Source organism: Cryptomeria japonica, chromosome 9 (genome assembly GCF_030272615.1).
Source record: "Cryptomeria japonica chromosome 9, Sugi_1.0, whole genome shotgun sequence".
Classification (NCBI taxonomy): Eukaryota; Viridiplantae; Streptophyta; class Pinopsida; order Cupressales; family Cupressaceae; genus Cryptomeria; species Cryptomeria japonica.
In genome coordinates, this window is record NC_081413.1 from 388,103,713 (window position 1) to 388,125,548 (window position 21,836).

Consider the following 21,836-nt stretch of genomic DNA (forward strand, 5'->3'; position numbering starts at 1 on the left):
ATGGGGAATTGAGAGTGATGTGAGGGTTGGGGAGGGGGGGGAGGGGCCAAATGAGCTTCCACCTTCACATGGTTGGCCCTGTTAAGTAGATAATATTAAACTATTCTCAAAACAAAGAGAAGCTCAATAAGGTAATGCACTTTTCAATATTTCATTATGTTGCACTTTTAATCTTATGTGATTTTCATTAGTTCTCTTAGCTTCAATATGTTACCATTTGTACTTATTTTACTTTTTCACATATGTCATATGTTACCCTAGAAGACACCTTTTTAAGGGGATTCCAATTGGCACAATGTTTCCAATTGAGAGATTATTCCATATGGAGGGGCTAAGGGTGGACTTGGTTGTTCCCCAGGGAATTTAAGCCTTAGTGAGTTAGAGCGACTTACTCGTGTCTTTACTTAGAAGATACATGAATTGATTGGGGTCCAGACAGATGTTCCAGCTCCTGATATGGGTACCAATCCATAGGTATTTTCATGGTTTTATGCCCCCTTTTTTAATGGAATATAACCTGATCTATTCTATCTGATTAATTTTGTGTAACTGAATGAGGTGGTCTTAAGTGTTTGTATTAACAATATACTCATAAAATTTACATGACACAAACAATGGCCTAGATATTATAAGATGAATACTCAAAATTCTATGGCTACTCACCTACAATTGTAACAGGAAAACATGTTGTGAGTATAATGAACTCAACTTAAAGCACCAACAATCTGAGTATACCAATTAGGATTTATATAATTTCTTTATTTTCACAAGACTTTTTTATTTGGGTAGAATTTAGGCAGATCCCTTGGCAGAGATGGTGCAACTGGTAGAGGTGTTATGTTTGCAACAAAGGCTCTGTTGGCAGAGTACGGGATGAGTATATCAGATCAACTTTGTGCTGTCCAGGTAAGGATATTTTTCTTCACCCCATGGCTTCGTTTAGTCAAGAGCCTTGCCCCTTTGTGTGACTAACTATGGTATGGGTCAGATTTGTAATAAGAGGAGGTATGGGTCAGATTTATTAATTATTTTTATAGGAGTCTTTGGTACACAATTAATTTGACTTTATTTTTTCTTGGTTTACAACAGTGGCTTATTTTTCATATTTTCTATGTTTTTTTGGGGACCTTTTTTTCATATTATAATATATTGTGCCACATTTGACCTATTTGTGGTTTTTAAAAATTCGTAAAAAGTATCTTGAGGCAAGAAGTTTGCATCCTAGAGTAAAGGCCAACCTACTTGCCAAATTGAGAGAATACAAATCTGACCTAAACAACTTAAAAAGATATGTGAAGAAGGCTTCCTTAACTGATTCGCAAAGTGCAAGAGATGAGCTTCTTGAATCCGGAATGACTGATGTATTAATGGTATTGTTTCTAACCAAAAAAAATTTGTCAAATCTTTATTTTTTGACCATAAGATAGTTGTGAATTCCCTCTGTTTGAACTTTTCTATTTTCATTGTCTTCAAACATAGGATTCTTTCTTAGAAAAGGTATATTTTTTGGGGACTGCAAAAATATCTTCAAAACTATGTAAATTTATGTTGTAAAAGTACCATCTTCTTTGATAATCAATATCATCCATCTATCAATTGCCAAGTCTACAATTTTTCTTTTAAATGTGAATTTTATACGAATCCACTAGGTGGATGATATTTAATTCTTTTGTTGGGTATTAACTATTAACTATTAAGGTTGTCACATTACTTCTTTCTGCTTGTATATGATTTTTCAATTTTAAGGAATACAAGTAGAAAGTATTTGTATATATGGAGAAATGTTCCATTTCATTTTTTTAATTATTATATTGCTATGTTGATCTGTTATGATTCAGGCAGTAGATCAAAGGGGGAGATAATTGATGTCAACTAAGAGGCTTAACCAATCTACTGATTGGATCAAAGAGAGTAAGAGAACCATACTAGAAATAGAAGAAATTGGGGTTTCCATCCTTCAGGACCTGCACCAGCAATGACAAACACTTTTGCACACACATTATATGGTATAAATTTCCCTTGTAAACTGTTCCAATATCATTTTTATCACATGAAATCTTTAATTTTTGTGTCCCAAATTACATATATTTTACTCCATTCATAGTTTACTCAACCAAAGAAAATTATAGCATTTTCTCCTCAGAAAATTAGGTGTACATGTGGCTTATAATTAATAGTTATAAAGAACAACACGATTTTAAATCTGTTAGTCAAATATATAACATGTTTTTGTATATATCTGGTACTTCTACTATAGAATTTGAGTTTCAAAGCAAAGTCTTACAAAACTTTCTTATGCATTTGAAATACAAGCACATGACAAAATTAGCAAGTAAACAAATCTATTCAAGAACTACAATTGCATGATGGTTTAGTTTGACAATGTTGTTGTAATAAAAATTCCTTATACCTTTAGAGAAAGTAATGAAACCATCCAACCCTCCCACAAGATCCATCCTCAAGTTGTTAATCTCAAGATGGTCATCACTCATCCCTTACCAGACAATGGCTCGGTGAACCACTCCCTTTTGGAGCCAATCTTTGGTGGTTTGGAGGCACCTAGGGATTCTAGTTAAGTCTGTTATCGGAATAGCTGTACTGATGCCATATTACACACTTTCTTTCAGAATGAGTTATATTGTCAGATCATTGGTTATTCATTGTCCCGATCTTATTAGTTATACTGATAGAGACTTCATCTTCATTTTCTTTCATTGCCATAGGTTTCCCTATGTCAGTTTTTTGGTTAGGAATTCATGATTGGAATAACTATTCCGATATCATTTTATTTTTTTGCCATCGGTACAACTTCAACTGTTGGATCGATGCTAGTGCGTTATCCCAACTTCATTAGTTATTCCGATGAGCCTGCTCAATGCTTATTGATAAATTTCCTCTTATTTTCTTTTATCAGGGTAACTTGCATCATTCAGATAGCCTTCTAGTCCTATCCTGATCTTGTATATGATTTTGATAAAACATGTATTGACATAACATATTCTAAAATACACATGTCAGAATAGTTTACTCTATTTGAACGAATAATTTTTTTTTTGAAATCTACAAGTTTTGTCGCAATTTCAACAAACCCCATCCGAAGAAAAACAAAAATGTCTGACATAGTTGTTGTACAAGTGACGCTTATATTGTCGTAATGTCAATGAAATGTTTGTTCCACATCGTAGGAATATCGATTAATGTTTGGTTCTTTTTCGTCATAAAGTCAACAAAATGTTTGGTCAATATCGTCAGAATATCGACGCTTTTAAAGAGACATTGCACATTATTTTATGATTATTTTCGTCGCAAGTTGGACAAAAAAAATTCATCTATTTACCAATAAAAAACCACCTCCAATGTTTGTCCCACTGTTCAACGATAATCCATTAGAGGTTCAATGTATTTATGTTTGTTGAAAAAATGACGAAAATCTTTTGTGCATTTTGTCAGTAATTCAACAAAATTTTGTCGATATATCAACAAACATTCGTTGAAATTTTGAGTCAAATACATTAGTGATGATTTTGAGATCAAGACATAGTGTGATGAAACAATTTTTCATCACTCATAGGATGTATACTCTGATGAATAATTATGAACAACAAATACCCTAACTGGTACTGAGAGGGGGGGGTGAAACAGTACAGACAAAAACTTCTCAACAACTTATCAAGTTAAAACAATGATAACCGGTTGTCTTCATCACTGAACTTAACCATGGCAATACCGATTAAACACAGTAAGACTTCAGACATCTAAACTAGTAAAACTGAATACTTCAAATAACATTCAACACTTGATAACTACTTCACCAATATACATATGCATGTGTTGTATTAGTAATACCATAACTATTAGCTTTGCATACATATTCACCTAAACAAAGACTACTTAAACATCACATGAAAAATGCACAACTCATGACACACAAATTTTTCACGTGGAAACCCAAATGGGAAAAACCACGATGGGGATGAATACCCACAAGCTTATTTTTGAACTCTTTTGAAGCTCGCTCTGTTAGGAGCCTAGTCTGATTAAAGACTTTACAATAAGGTTTTGTTAGTAACCAATCCTGTTAAAGATCACCTAGTTAAGGGATGGCTATATACCCTGTTAAAGGTTGAAACCCTGTTAAAAAGTTACCTTGCTAGAGGATTTGAAGAACTTAAATTATCTTGAGTCACCTGGTTAGATGATTTACAATAAGCCTGTTAAAGCTACCTGGTAAACGGATTTTCCTACTGTTGAAAAGGTTAGAAGACAACAGGTAAAGCTCTGATCTAATAACAACACTACATGCTAAGGCAGATCCCTTTCAGCTCCTCTACTTTGCAATCACACTCTGCAGTTTTCCACTCAATGGTCTAGCAAGTATCTCATCACTCGGATACAAAACACAACATTTTCCAACACTTACAATTACAAACATCATCAACCTTATAGACAACAATTAGGTTGGTAGCATAAACCCTAAACCCTAAACATTTTAGGTTTACAATAACAAGCAGTCCAATCTTGACCGTTTAAACACTTTACATAGAATAAAACAATCTCAAATAGGTCACAAGTCATTCTACATCATCCATTCTTCACCGCACATGGAAATCAGTAACCCATCATGCTCTCTTCACATATCGCTAAGAAGAATGTTCATTCCCAAGGTAGACACTTAATGCAATCGATCTTCACATGCAAGATCCTCAAGGAAATCCTTCACATGCACAAAAATGATGTGGCATCTTGATCTCATCCTCATCTCTTAGCTAACTCATCACGGAATGTCACCGGTTGCATCACACAAGCTAAATCGCCAAACCAGAAACCCTAGAGATGAGACTACCAACCGGTAGTCACACTTAGTGAAACCATGACACCAGTTCACTTCATCTCTTCATACCGGTTCTCCAACTTAAACATCAATAAAAACTTCTTCCAATCTTCATATCAATTCACCAATACTTATTGACATCAATGATAACATATATTATCATCATATCATCAGACCAGTTCATCATATGCTAACATACTCAGAGTATCTAATTAGAGTGATCAAGCTTCCAATGTCTTGTCACCTGCCATATGCCTATCCTATTTCACAAATAAAGGAGGGATCATAAAGGAAAAAGGGTTTTGAGATCAAAATCGGACCAGAAAGCAGAACTAAACACTATCTTGGATCCCATGTTGGTCAATATCTTCACTGATGAAACACGGATATTGAGAAAGTTGGGGACCTACTTTGATGCACTGTCCAAGTTTGATAGTGGGATGACCATGATTGAAGTAGCAAGAAATTCAATAGAAGATGAAGACTACTAGAAGAACATTAGGAGACTTCAACAATACAAGAAAAATGGATTGGGGGCTCTCTAATTCTTATTTCTCTTTGTTTTTATAATTTTAATTTTTTGAATTTAGTAGTTAGCTGTGATTTCTCGCCTTTTTTGAATTTTTACTTTTTCTTGTTTTCTCGGTATGTATAAATGTAAAAGGATATTATTTTTTATTAGGTGGCTAGTTTATGAAATTCTCGGAGAATTTTGACTTATGATCTCTCTATTTAATGTATATCTTTTAAAAAGATATGGCAACCTACTCTTTGTCGATGTGCGTTCAATAAGTCGGTAGGGTAATTTGATCCTCTAGTTGATAAGGGAGTTGATCCTCTCTATCCATGTGCATTCAATAGATGATAAGGTGGACAATTTATGACATTCTTAGAGGATTTTGACATATGATCTCTTTGTTTAATGTATATCTTTAAAAAGATATGGTAAGTTTCTCTTTGTCCATGTATACTTAAGAGGTTTGCAGGGTTATTTGATTCTCTAGCTTGATGAGAGCTCATGCGAATAAAAGAAGAGTTTTGGATCATCTACAATAACTACCACCTATGTAGAGAAGAGGGAGAATGCCTCTCTATAAGAAAATCCAAAAAATTGTTTGTCTTGTTTTGTTAGGTAGTCACTTGCTACTTTATGAGATTGTAAAAGGCCCAAAGCTTGTTGCATCCTTATATTTCTATAAAAGGATATTCATGACTTCGTATCAAGTCAAGTCAATAGGTTTATATTAGAAGTATTACTGAGGTCTTGTTAAGACATTTTCACCAAGAGTGAAAATTTATATAAAGAGTCCAAAGGTTCTGCAATACATTACTATTTTTCTAGTTTCATGTCATATTTGCAATCTTTTTGCAATGGATATGTGAAGTACTCTACAATTATAAAAAACATGTTGGAATAAAATTTAATGGTTTTCAATTATCCCATCATTTGTGCTCCAAAGTATTATTCAATCAATAAATCAAGGATTTTTTTATTTTACCTTCACACTGTGCTACTGATTGTGTATGAATTTTGGCTTCTTCTAAAGTAGTAGAATTAAATGCTTCAACCATTCACAAGGATTTTGTAGAGATCATATTGGGTTGTGATGCGGCTTGTTTATTCATTTTATGCAATGACTAATATCGGGTATTACTGATACAAGGCAAAACATGTTGCAGTGTTCTCATATTTTATATTGTGAGAATGGTTCATCTAGTTGAATGGACAAGCACTGGTCATATGTTTTGTGTTGCTAACCTTGGAACCTAAGATAAAAATAAACTGCCACTATTCATAATCAATTTTTGTTTTGACTTTTAAATTTTATTAGTAGGATAGATTGTCTCTCACAGTAACTCAAAGTCTACAAATCATGGATAGAAGCCATATCTAGTAAAGAACAATATTTATCTGATTACCTCAAGTATTGAAAGCATATATGTTATAGTACTATAGAAAAGAATTAGGATTATAAAAGAACTTTCAAAAGGTTCACCTACCTAGGTTTAACAAAGCCTAAAGTGTAGAGGATATAGCTAGCCCCTTATCCCTAGTTATTATCCTGTCAATTGGCCATTGATCCAAACCCTTGAATATTGAAGTTGGCTACTCATAGAGGTCATTTGGAGACATCAATTGGAAACACCAATAGACTCAATATTACCTTTATAGCTAAAAAAGTCCCATTGTAGTGTACATTCTCTTTGCAGTGTGATATAACCAATGATAACTAAAATTCCTTTTGTATTGTAACATTTTGAATGTGCTAGTTATTGATAAATGTTCCCCCTCCAAGATTCATTCCCAAATTTCAAATTGAGAAACAACTAGTGGAAGACACTTGATTTTTTTCATAGATGTCATTACTATAGGATAAGATCAATTTATAGCTATTAATTAAATATTTCAATTCAATTTTATTGAATTCATTACTCTCATATTTTTTAAGGTAGTAATGTGAAGGAATTGAGGCATCAATAAATATTACATGGATAAGATTCATAAGTAGTAATATATCCATGGTAGCAAGTGTGATAAGAGGAAACAATTTATAAAATGATAAATTCTCTTAAAAGTACAAATATTATTGGAGATGTTCAACATCTAACACCTATTATAGTATTTTAATCTTTAGATGATACAAAAACACATTAACCTCTTGAAACTAGGTATTTAATGCTTGAAACCCTAAAATTAACCCAACACATAAAAATCCACTACGAATGGGAATGACCAGCTCATAAAAAGAGGATAGAACCTACACTTATATCATTTGGGAATCGTACCATCAAACACAAAAAATGTATCAAATATAAATTTTCAAATTAACCTATAACATTAATGGTGGCCTATGCAAGGGTTTCATAATAGCTTTTAAAAAATGTGTTTGTAATTATGCCCAATAGATCAAATACACTCAGGGACTTTGTGATAATATGATGAAACTATAAAGATCCAGTCAACTACTAAGAGGGGGGGGGTTGAATCAATAGTTGGAAAATAAACTAAATTTTCACCAAACTTATTTTCAACTTAGAATCAACTCACAAATTTTACCGGTTTAGACACTTTAACAAATCTGCAACAACTCTATTAGACCTTACCGGTTGACCTAATACTTCAGTGATATAATGCAACAAATATGAAACTTAAACATCATTTGACCAAAACCTTAAACCACTTCACTAATACCAATAATAACATATTTCAGATCATTTCCAATCATTTAAATATATCTATGCTGATTTACCAATCATTCATATCAACCATACCAAAAACACATCTACAAAATCACACCCCTTGAGACAATGATTTTTCACATGGAAACCCAAATGGGAAAAACCACAGTGGGGATGAATACCCACAAGTATTTTTGAACTCTTCTGAAGTTCGCTATGTTAGGAGCCAAGCCTAGCTAGAAGCTTATACAAGAATGTTCTGTTAGGAACAAATTCGGTTAAGGACAACCCGATTAAGGGATTGACTACAAATACCCTATTAAAGGTAATACCATGTTAAAGGTAACCTCAGTGGAGGATTTCAAATCCAAGCTAATGGATCACCTGGTTAGAGGATTTCGACAACAAGCTTGTTAGAGATTACCCTATGAGGGGATTTAAAACTATTGCAATGGTTAGAGAACAACAGGTTCTTTGACCGATCTAGAAATAGCACTTCCTTGTTGAATCAAATCCTTTACCGCTCCTATTTGCCTTCACATCATTGTGTAGACACACCTCCTAGTTCGGAAACAATCTCTTTCACACTTAATAAAATTTTCCAACCACACATTCATTCAATCCATTGACCTTACAAATAGATACATTAGGTCTGTAACACAACATAAACCCTAAAATTCTCATAGAGATTACAAACACATCGGTTCAATCTTGACAATTAGATTACATGCAATCAACTTTACATTCTTCTAGGTATCTACAACCTCTCCTGGATCATCACACTTTGAATCTTGTAACACATCACACGTTTGTCACTTCACACTATGCATTTGATCATTCCCGAGATAAATGGTTATCTTTACGCGCCAAAACCTTTTCGAAACTCATCACGTGCAACATGCTTTCGTGGCATCTTCATCACCGATCATCATTTGGTCATAAATCATCACAACCAATCTCCAAACTCCATCAGTTAGGGTTCTTCTTCTCAATTGGATATGGTTACCAGTTGATCTTCACTACTTCATTACCAGTTGTTTTATTGGTTCATTACCGGTTACTACTGACATCAATGACAATACTTCCTAATATACTTCTTCAATGAAATCTTCATGCAGTGACAACATTCTCCCCCTTTGGCATTGATGGCAATACAAATATCAATACCAAATGATTGCCATGATTGAGAGTAAAACATATACACAGGTATACGAATCCTAGTTTACATTTTTCAACATAAACTGTAGACACCTAAAATTGTCTTGTATAATTAAATAAATATTTTTATTTATTTAATTATTTATGCCTAATTCTTGTTTTAATTAAATAAATCTTTATTTATTTAATTAATTCATTTATCCTCTTCTAGCCTTATTTCTCATTTAAATAAATACATTTATTTATTTAAATAATCTTTTTCCCAAATTAAATAAATATTTTATTTATTTAATTGATCCCACTTCCTCTATTAATTAATTAAATCTTTATTTATTTAATTAATTCATTAACCTTTTCTATCCATGACACATGTCATTCATCTCTTAATTCCTACACTACCTACCCTCTCATTATCTTATTTGTTCTTTTACCTACCCTCTAATCCTAGCCAGCCATTTATCTTGTACACCTCTTAATCTTATCCCTCCATTTCTTATAGTGTCTTCTATATAAGGAGATGCTTCCTTCATTATCAACCCCCAACTACGCTTTCAAACTTTCATATGTGATCAAGCCTACTTGCAACCACATTTCCATTCTTTGTTGAGGTCATGTGTACACATAAAATCTGAGACCAAATATATCAAGCAATATCAATGGAGATAGGAAGAATGGAGATCCAAACCCTACTAGACATGTGATGGTATAATCTTTGTGATTTCATTTGATTTGCATTGTCTTAGGTAATCTTTATATGTAATGGTAGATCTTTGTTGTTGTTAGGTTAGGGTTTCATGGTTGAATCTATTCAGTCTTTCAATATTGTTGTTTCCATTTTTTACAATAAACATTTTGGCACGCCCCGTGGGACATGGATTTTTGTTAGATCTATGTTTTTTGCAGATTTTTCTAACCCTATATTGTGGTTTTGTAAAACAATTTGGAGAATAACCTTGTGTAGTTAGGGTTTTGGACACAAAATTAAGATCTTGAAGAGATCTGATTCGATTTCACAAACGGCTTGGAATTTTTGCACCAAATTTTGTTGGCAAGTTGAAGACAGTATCAAGAGCTCTCAATCCAAAATTCAGAATTTTTGGAACATTTGCATTTTCCATGAATATTTTATGAATTTTCATAAAAAAATAATTTTGAGAGCAAATGAGAGAATTTTTCGGATTTTCTTACATTTTTGGAAATCTCTCAGAATTATACCCAGGATCTATTCTTTGTGATTTTAATTTTGATGCAAAATATTTCCTAAAAAATCGGATCTTTAAAAATTAGGGTTTTTCATTATTTTGATCAGATCTCACAAACTACTTTGAATTTTGGCATCAAATTGTTTTTACAAGTCAAGAACATTATCAAAGCTGCTTAGTAAAAAAACTAGATTTTTTGGAGCATATTTTAATTTTCTATGAATTTTTTATGCATTTTCATAAAAAATTACTTTTGAGAGCAAATGAGCGAATTTTTTGGGTTCTCTTAAATTTTTGGAAATCTCTCAAAATTATACAAAGAATATTTGCTTTGTGATTTTTATTTTGAAGCAAAATAATTCCTAAAAAAATGGATCTTTAAAAGTTAGGGTTTTACATTATTCTGATCATATCGCACAAACTGCTTGGAATTTTTGTAGGAAATTTGTTATGTAGGTTTGGAAGGATATCAGGAGTGTCTAGTAAAAATTTCAGATTTTTTGGATCCATTGTGAATTTTATATGATTTTTCATAAAAAAATAATTTTTGGAGCAAATTAGCAATTTTGGGGGATTTTCTTACATTTCTGAAAATGTCTTTAAATTTTACAGGTTCTCTATTTTTTTATGATGTAAATGAACTCATGGAAAATCAAATCTTTGAATTTGTCAAAAAATGCATTGTTGAAGAACCCCTATTTCACAAAGTCTTTTGGACCTAAAATTTACCTAACTTGTGTGCTTGCAGGAGGGGTGTTATTGCAAAACTACTAACAAATCTTTGTTGCAAAATTTTGGCAAGGATTTTAGATCTTTATTTTGTGCCTTGTTTTCATAGATTACCAAACACTTCAATTGGTGCACTAAAATTGAATTAGTGTCTTTTGTGTCTTGAGCAATAGGCTCTTTTTGTTTAATCTCTAGAGGGCTTGTCTCCTCGTGTGGTCATTAGGATTACTAGTGAGGAGAGAATGACCCAAGTGGTAGCGAGGAAAACCCATCTCTTTCGAACCACTATAAATAATTGTATCCATGGTGAAAGACATGGGTAACATGTGTTGATTACTTCATACCGATACTATGTCTCCCCATAAACTCGTTTGATCAAATTTATTTGATCAATTGTAGGGCATAACCCCTACCGGCAGGGAGCCTTTTGTATTTACAGAACTGAAAGTGTCGCATGTATGGCCACACGAGCGGATGCCCTTACTAGCACCTTTTTGTTTTAGAAATCCAAAATCCTTCTAGTTGTTGGGGTAGAAGGTCGAACCTCTGGAGTGACCCACACACATACAGTTCTTAGTAGAGATACAAAGTTCACCACGGGGAGTTTTTGTGGGGACTGATGCTTGGCTGCCCCAGAGAAGTGAGTGTCGAGGGTGGAGCCAGTGGGGTCAAACATCTAATTATCCGCTTTGAATAGCGTAGCCTCAGGGGAAACCCCATGTGGGATCAACAACTATTGTTCTGGCCAACCATAAGAATTGTGCTTGTCTTCTTTTGAACATTCAAACATTCAAGATCAAAAATCAAAACATTTTTCATCAACAACACACTTTATTTTGGGTCATTTTGAGTCCAAACACCTGCAAACTTTGAGTCCTCATCAATATCGTGTCCTCTTGTCACGAAAAAACAATCAAAAATTCAGATTTGGTCACAACAACAACTTTACAAAATTGGAAAAATTGCACTTAGTTTCTGGAAACGCGTCTATGCAGTGTTCAACAACGTCTGTGTCATTTAGCCGCATCTATGCAGGATAGAAATGCATCTGTGTTATCACAAGAAAAACTGCATTTACAAATTCTCAGAAATGTGTCTATGCAGTGTTCAAAAACATTTGTGTCGGAAAACCGCATCTGTGAAGCATATTGTTGGCATATGTGCAGAGTTTGATGACATGATATTGTATGTTGTCATTGATGTCAATATGCTAAAGTATGAACAAGTATATTGAAGTAAGCAAACTGGCAAGGTGAACTAGTATGATGGTATGAAGTGAACCGATATGATGATATGAATTGGTATATGCGAAAAGGTGAACTAGTATATGCAAAGTTTGTATCGGGGTTTCATTTGATATGACTACTAGTTGGTAGTCTCAGCTTTAGGGTTTCTGGTTGATGCATTCCAAGTCTGTGTGATTCGACCGACGACATCCTATGATGAGTTAGCATTGAAATGAAGATGAGATCGTGTTTCCATGTCAGCCTTATGCACATGAAGAATCTCCTTGAGGATCTTGCATGAAGAAGATTGATTCTATCTACCTCAGGAATGTGCAAAATATTAGTAAATGGTGGAGAGCGCATGATGGGTTATCAGCTTCCAAAAGCGGTGAAGAATGGATGATGGAGGATGTCTTGAGATCTGTTCAAGACTGTTTTACTCTATGCAATGTGTTTGAATGGTCAAGATTGGACTGACTGTATTGTTAACCTAGATGCTTAGGGTTTTTGGTTTTGGCTACTGACCTAATTGTTGTTTATAAGGTCAATGATGGTTTTCATTTGAAGTTGCTGGCAAATGTTATGTGTGTATCCAAGTGAAGAGATACTTGATTCTTGCCAGACCAGAGCAGTGAGTAGAGATCTGCAGAGTGTGATTGCAGTAGTAAAGGAACTGAAGTGGATCTGCCTTGGCATTAAGTGTTGTTATCAGATCAGTGTATTACCTGTTGACTTCTAACCATTTCAGCAGTTGGAAAATCCCTTTACCAGGTAGCTTTAACAGGCTTTTTGTAAATCCTTTAACAAGGTGACTCAAAATCATTGAGTTCTTCAAATCCTCTTGCGAGGTAACCTTTAACAGGGTTTTAACCTTTAACCGGGTATTTAGCCATCCCTTAACCAGGTGATCCCTAGTAGGATCGGTTCCTAGCAGAACTTGTTGTAAAGTCTTTAACCGGACTAGGCTCCTAACAAAGCGAACTTCAGAAGAGTTCAAGAACAACTTGTGGGTATTCATCCCCCCTGTGGTTTTTCCTAGTTGGGTTTCCACGTGAAAAATCAGTGTGTTATGTGTGATGCTTTTTCATGTGACGTTTTAGTGTTTTCTATCAAGCGGTAATGCATGTTGATTCAGTGGTCATTATATTTCTAATGTATTACTTGTTTAAGCATATGGGTGAAGTGGAAATGAGATATTAGGTTTTCTGAAGATCTAAGTGTTACCGGTTTATGGTTTTTATAGTCACTGTGTTTTACTGGTATTGCCTTGATTTAGATCGGTGATGTTGTTTACCAATTAGTGCAGTCTTTGCAGTTTAAGTTGTTAAAGAAGTTTTTGTCTATACTGATTCACCCCCCCCCTCTCAGTATCTATTGGGTATTTACTGTTCATCATTATTCATCAAATACAGGCAGGTCTATGTTCAGAATCGAAAAAAACAAGTATAGTCCAGCAAACAAGAATAATCAGTTTCAGCATTCTTGAGCTTCCTAGGTTATTTCTCCAGGTTTTCATCTAGAATTCAGCCTATTTCTAGGTCTCACAAAGTCTATCATTTTTTTACATCTTGCATTACATTCACATTTGTCTAAACTTGAGTCAAAAGGCCACTTTATTGTCCTCATCTTGCTTTGTCAACACAATACATACAACAACATTTTGCTAAGTGGTCCCTCATCAAGGTCTATCACCTTTGGGTCTCATTTGGTCTTACTTAGAGTCAAGGTCAACTTACCTCGTCAAGAGAAACTATCATCTCTTTGGAAGCCAAACCTACTCTACTACATACATACTTGGTCTTACACTTTGGACATTGCAAGTACACCTCAGATTCATTTACATTCCATCCAACTCTTGGTCTTCCATACTGTTTCCATTTTCATCTAGTCTCACACATCTTGGTCAAGACCTAGTTCATGGTTGAAACCCGTTCCCAAAAATCTAGGAGGGAAGCTAAAGAGGCTCAAGAGTCCGCAAACATGAGTGCCTATGAGTATGACAATGATATATTCTTCAATTTTGATCATACCACATTACCTGACATAGACACTTATATAAACACTCAAAATCTTGAGAACATGGATAACACAAACAACAATAATACGCACAATGACAATACATACAAATTTTTTGCACATTCAGCAGAAGTGGAAGACTCCATCATGGATCCCCATTTTAATAGATTGGTTGAGGAAATCATGAGAAGAGATAGACAATATTTCTTACAAGTGATGGCACAAAGTGGAACTAAAATACCTCATGATTTTGACATGTCTCAAATATTGGAAAATCGACCTATGCAAGAAACTCAACTCAACATGGATCAAAGGAGACCTAATAGTGGAGGTACTAGAGGGCCACGTTTCGTTCCTAAGTCTCCATCATCTTTGATTCAAAAACCTGAGGTCCCAAATACACATGGTCAAGCTTATGATACTCATGAAAGAGCATCTCATGAACAACTCCGTCTATGCAGACCATTATGGAAGTCTTATGCAGATAGGTACACACAATTGCATACCAATGCTAAGGACCAACCCCAAAAGCAATTGGATATCCAGAGGCATGCTCAAAATTTGGACACAATAAAACCCCATGTCAAATTTGGGGGCAGCACACAAGAACAAACTCATGACATGCCCGTAGAATATGATATGCATGGACAAAGCAGATATTCCATTCCTCATTATGACTCTATACTAGGTGGTTCCTATATGCAGTATCATTATAGACCTCCTTCATATGAGCATGTTTACGATCAATACCATCCATACATGTTGCATGCCCCTCCTCCACCCTGTGGCTTAGGCATGGGATATGGTCCAAGAAGTTGGTCTCCACCTCAGAACAGTTTGGAACAACAAATAAAGAACTTACAAAAGAAAATGGAGCACATAAATACACCAAAGCTAGCTTACACAATGAGAGTCATATGTCCCAATCCATTTGATAAAAGCATTCCAATGCCTCATTTTCCTACACATTTCGTGACACCAAAGTTTGATAAGTATAGAGGAAAAAGAGACCTTAAGGCACATATAAGACAGTTTTTCACAGCTTGCATTGAGGTAGCATAAGAAGAAACGTACTTGATGAGATTGTTCCCACAAAGATTAGGTGATCAAGCTATGGAATGGTTCTCCCAACTTCCACCTAGAATAAAGTATTGGGGTGATTTAGCAGAGGCTTCTATCCAACATTTTTCATACAACATAGAGACAGATATATCAGTTACCACTCTGTGCAACACCAAACAAAAGGATGGGGAGTCTTTTTCATCATTCTTGCAATGATGGAGGAATTTAGCCAATAGATGCTCTTGTGAAATTCCACAAAAACAAATGGTAGAGATGTTCACCCAGAATGTCAACAAAGACATTGGTTATGACTTGAGAAAAACTTGTTTGTCCACCTTCAAGGACGTCATTGAGAAAGGCTTAGCGACAGAGAAGGTTCTAATTGAGCAAGGTGTCATCAAAATATTCAAAGAAAACAAAGAGGACTTTAAAGGAAAAGACAAGCCAAGATTTTCGAACAAAAACAAGAACACAGTCAATGATGGTGTTGTCGATGCTAATACAGTACGACCCAAAATCATTTTTTCTGGATCAAGTTCTACAAATAACCAAGTGAATACTCAAACAACTTCCAAACCATGAAGGAAATACACCCCATTGGGAGAACCACTTGAATCATCTTTCAAGAAGCGAGTGGCAAACAAGATCATAACAATTCCTGACAATCCTCCATACGATCCAAAGGTCAAACCAAATTGGTGGAATGATGATGAGTATTGTGAATATCACAAGAGAAAAGGACATAAAATAGGAAATTGTCATCGACTGAAGAACATTATAGAAGATATTATTGATAGAGATGACATTGAGATCGAAGGACATTCATCCAGTCAAGAACATGAGATTTTTAAGGAACCATTTCCTAAACATGACAAGGGAAAATCCAAAGCCACACATGAGTAGACCAACTATACCAGAGCATCCTATAACTATGATTCAACTATTAATCACATTTCAATAGATAATTATGTCACTACCATTATCATCAAGGACAAAACACCTGAAAATTCTACCCAAAGACCCAGAGTTGTCCTAAAAGGAATTGGACCTTCTTTTGAATCTACCTCCGAATGTAATGTCACAACTCATTGAGAAAAGGTCACTTTGCAAGGTGCTCTAGCTAAAAACACCGCTTCCTCATCAACCAAATCAGAGTACGATCTGGTAGAATAGTTAGGGAGGACGCCCGCGCTTATCTCCATTCTTGAGCTTTTACGCATATCCCCTACATATAAGGCCATTCTTGACAAAACTTTGAGAGACACTACAGTCCCCACTGATATGAACCTGGAACAGTTTCAAGCCATGGTGGGATACCTTTCCATTCCACACTCCCTTACATTCATGAAGTTGACGATGCCTCCATAAGCCAACCACATAATGCACCTTTACACATTGAAGCCTTCCTATACAAACATTGAATAAAACAAGTCCTGATAGATGGATGAGCTGGTCTCAATATATGTGCTTTGAACACAATAATATAATTGGGATATTCAGATAAAGTTATGAATGCTAAAAACAAAATTACCATCAAGGCATATGATGATGAAGAGCGTTCATCCAAAGGCACAGTCACCTTGCCTCTCAGGGTTGAGTCAGTTACAAAGGATGTGGTTTGTCAAGTCCTAGACCTGGATCTCACATACAACATATTGCTAGGATGTCCATGGATTCATGAGATGAGAGCAGTTCCATCTACATACCATCAATGTATTAAGTTTCCTCACAATGGAGTTGAAGTAACAGTTAATGGTGATCCTAATCCATTTATATACTGAAATAATTTGAGAGCAAAAGACGAGACAATAATTCCAATTAATAGAGAGGCTATCCCATCTTCTACATATATTGACCCCGAATCCTTGAAACCTTCTACATCAAAACAAGCAGAGATCAAAGAAAAGTTCAAGATTAAAGACATGGGATGTGGTGAGTATATCTTTCATGTTGATCAACTCCCACTATCTCCTAACACATTTAGTCAACAAGAACAACCTACAAACAATTTCCAATGTCAAGGAATTGGGTATGAGCAACCTAGTGTTGTGGCTACTAAGTTTGAATGTAAATCTCCTCTAGTGGTGCAAGCATCTCTTGATATCAATAGTCCTAAGAGTGGTTCCAATGAAGAATCTATTGAGCATATTGTCAGCCCTCTTGAGAACTCACATAGCTTTACCATTTCATCTACTCATTCCATTTCCACTTTGCTCCTAGGCTTGGATCAACAAGAATCACAAAAGCCCTTACTCACTGGGGATCAAAAATCAAGCCTTGAAAAGAAAAATCTAAAAGTCAAAAATAAAGAGAAGTACTTCAATCCAAATCAAAGTCAAAAGCTATTGAACTCTGAAAAAATCAAGATCATGAATAAAAATCCTATGAAAGAAAAAGAGCAAGAGATGATCTCCCCTAATATTAAAATAACTAGGGGCAAAAGCTGTACAATTTCAAGTCAAGAAACATACTTGTTGATCCTAAGTCTCCATCATGCTATCCTACTTTCACTTCTTTTCACAATCATAAGCCTTCATCACTCATCCACTAATTCTGCACATCCTTTCCCTTTTGGCGATTCATCATGGACCTTTAGTGGTGATAGGGAGAAGCCCAAAGGAGGACCAATAAAAGCTAAGTATAATCTTCTTGTTAAGAGACTCCTTCGAATGAGAGAGGAAAGGTTTTGGTTTTCATGATAAGGCCCACTTTCAATGTTCACAAGCTTCACTCAACCCAAAACTTCCTCCTTGAATTCTTCCCATCATTTGTTCATACACTTGCTCAACTCAAACTACCAAGCTCACTAACTCAACACTTACTCAAACCCTTCTTATAGGTATAAACCCCTAATATAGTAACTCTTCTCAAAATAAGGTGTTAGGAGGCTTTCTTGAATGTTTTCAAATGATTTCCTATGGTTCTTCAAGACCATTCAACCTTACACAAATCAGGTTCACTCTTTTTACAAAACTAGGCTAAAAAGGGCTACTAGCCGAGTAGGCCTAATTTGAGGTATTTTTGCTCATACTGACCAATGATGGTCAATTCCACCCTAGGAGTCATATTGGAAGCTATTAAAAATGTCAAGGCTCAATGATTTTTTTAGTTTTAGTTGCTGAGGAGGTTGTTTGGGGTCTGTCCACCATTTTAGGCATTTTAGTAGGGTTTACTAGGGTTTAGACCCAAACAACTTTGGAAAACACTACTCCTTCACAAAACAAGGTCTTAACCTAACTGATAGACTCTGACACACCTTGGAGAACACTATTTAAATAATTACCACTTGTCATTTTACCAAACACTTAGCATGCTAGCTGTAGAAGTGACAAAAAAATAGTCATTTTCACTGTTTTCACTATTTTTGCTACACAACAGAGGGTTTAGACTTCCAAAATGCCTACACCATAGCATGAAAAAACCTTCAAATAAAAAATTAACCTTGCATTAAACAAATAATTCCAAGTCTCCATGTGTGGAAAGTTGTAAAGGCAATCTTGATGTCAAAAACCATTATATTTCCCAAAACAGGGAGTTCGCTGCCCTTCACAAAAAGTGACTCCTTATAATGCAAAAAGAGTAAAGTTTGGAGTTCCAAATTCCTTGAAAATGCTTCTAGGATAGGTTGAGACCTCTATCCTTTCTTTGTTTCAACATTTGATGCCCAGAACCCAAATTTTGAGCCTTAAGGAAGAATATTAGCCAAGTTAGACAACTTGCCTAATAAGTGCTCAAATTCACCTTTTCCATCATGAATGGCAAAAAAAACTTAAAATACAATATGTAAAAAGGTCCAACTTGGTCCCCAAGGTTCATTTTTGCTTGGTTACCCATGGAGACCAAGTGTTTCAATCCATTTTCTTCAAAACCCCAGTTCAAGGTAGTGAACTGGCAAAACTAAAAAGATTTTATTTGATAAACCAAAACACAATAAAAACCCTAACACAAAGAATTAAAAACCTTCATACAACCATGACACAAACTCCAATGAAAGTACAGTATGGAAATAGTGCTCTGTATGGACTGTTACATAGATTTAGCTTAAAAAGCATGAAAAACAGTCATATTTCATTAACTTCCTCTTGCTAATACAAAATCAACCCATTTACAATGTTTGAAGTGTCCTTATATAGGCACACTCAAACCATTACAACCATTATGGCATCCATAACTACCTTGTAGAGTTATTTTACAACTTTTCTCACTTTTTGTTAAAATGTTGCTTGACAACATTAGCAATTTTTTACTCTTAGTGCATTTTTGACCTACAAGACAAATATCTTCCACCTAATCATTTTAGGTGGTGTCAAATCAATAAATACACCTACTCCAATTCCTTTCTAGGCTTGTTACAAGGTTTTCAACACATTTCCCCTATAATGCCATTTTTGGCTTACAAGGCACTATGGGCCAAAAATGGAAAGAAAACTTGTGAAACCATTGGTAAATCACTCTAAGATAAACCTAAAACACACACTTGGACTCGTACAATAGTCCTTTATTCAATTCATGATCCCATCAGGATCAAACAAACCAAAATTGTGAAGGTACTCCTGCACCAAGTGGAGCTTCCTCGAGGGACTTTGTTGTCAGGGATGCCCAAACTTCTTTAGGTGACACGCATATGGGCCTACATAGTTCAGACAGTAGTAATTATATCTTAGTTCCTTTATCAAGGAAGACAATCACTCAAGCTACATATCATTCAGTCTAGGAATGACGCAGCTACAATCATAAGGTAAAGCCTCACACATTTGAGGTGGGTGACTTAGTTCTCAGAGAAAATCCTAAAAATAAGCAAGGCAGAGAGAAGAAGGGCAAGTTCGAACCAAATTGGCTTGGTCCTTACATCATTACAACAACCTATGGATCCAGTGCATATCAGCTCTCAACCCCAAAGGGTGAACCTTTGGAGGATCCTATCAACAACATGCACCTCTGCCGGTTTTACACATAGATCTTCAGAATGTCCTAATTCAAAAATATAAAAAAAAATTCAAAAATTCAAAAATCGAAAAAAGTAAAGAGAAATAAATTCATCAAACGGTGAAAACTACTTCGGTGGTGCCTTGGGAAAGTACCATGGTGAAAATCGGGTCATTGGTGCCATGAGTAGAGACATTGCTCCTCCTTCCTTCAGGATTCACTTTCATCCTTTCACTTTGCACACACTCACAACCTATCTATCCATAATAAACTTACCCATTCCCATCATGAATTATTATTGATCTACCTAAGATTGGTTATCCATTCATAATAATCCCCCCTTTTCCCCCCTTTCCATCCATAATAAATCAGCTCCTATCTGTGGCTAAGGAAATCCTACGTCTAGTGATGGGTGTGGAACTGAGAGCATCACACGTTCTAAGGAGTACAATTTCTTTCAATTTTATTCAGTCTATCCACGCACAATCCACAATAAAGCAACACTTGCATCGCCAATCCGCAATAAAGTTTAGTCTTCTCTGCAATAAAGTATCAGTTTCATGGATTCAATCAGTTTCAGATGAGACACAAACAACAACAATGGGCTTCAACAAATCAAATCTTTCAACAGACTCAGACAACATCATGGTTCAATGCTATCTATCCTTTTGTGAATGAAAACATTGTGACCACAATCAAATAGACTTATACAAGTGACAAGAGACACTAAACTTGAGGACTGTAGTGGATGTTGGTGTCGAGTCTTGGTTTTCTTTTGATTTTATCTTTTTGGTGACATGTCTTTTATCTTTTCTGGGATGTCTCTGACTAGAGATTCTATCTCTAGGATGTCTTTGAATAGAAAGGCAAGGATGGGGTATCGTCACCTATTTTTCTTTGCTATTTGTGGATTGTCTCTTAGTAATGCTATGACTTGTCCAAGGATATTAGGACACTGTGATTTTAGTGTGAACTAGGGCATTCTTTGTTTGTGACTGTCTAATCTCCATGCAAACAGGTACAATGACTTTCTGGGTCAAACATATACCTCGATTGTCATAACCTATTTGCCATAATAAAGCTTAATGATGATAATAGCACAAGAAGCTCTTTCACTTCCATATCTTCTATCTTCCATCACCCTTTCTTGATTGACCTCCATCGTCCTTCCCGAGTCCCTGTAGCCTTCTATCACATGACTAAGTATAATGACATGCCAAAAACATTTGCATTTCATGTAGTCTGCACCTGCATTACCATATATTAGCATTTCATACATACATATAGGTATCAAAATTGCACCATATCCTACACACAACACATGTTAGCACATTTTACATTCTTATCATGTAAAGAGTTATTTGCATTATCATATTCATCTACATTTCATGCATTCACATATGCATAACATATAAAACATAAAAGAACAAAAAAAAAATTATATTTCATCATGTACATATTTGCATCCATATCATAAGCATCATATAGAAACATGCATCACATAGA